Source organism: Procambarus clarkii, chromosome 14 (assembly GCF_040958095.1).
Source record: "Procambarus clarkii isolate CNS0578487 chromosome 14, FALCON_Pclarkii_2.0, whole genome shotgun sequence".
NCBI lineage: Eukaryota > Metazoa > Arthropoda > Malacostraca > Decapoda > Cambaridae > Procambarus > Procambarus clarkii.
The window spans coordinates 162,676-162,944 of NC_091163.1; positions in this window are offsets into that span (position 1 = coordinate 162,676).

Genomic DNA, 269 nt, shown 5'->3' on the forward strand with positions numbered 1-269 from the left:
GCGACTACCAGTACACCCACCCGCCGAGCACCAAGCTGCCACAGCTCACCACACAGAAAAGTTAAGACTCAAGTAAGTTAAGACTTACACAGATAAGTATGTATAACGTAACCTTCCATACATAATGTATTCGTAATCAAGATGCTTGAGTCATAGTTTGTAAAGTGACATTGGACTATTAATGTGAATACTGAATACAATTTAGGGAATAAAGGGTAGGAAGGGGGAAGGGGGGGGAGTAGGGGACTGCTTATGGGGGGGAGGGGGGA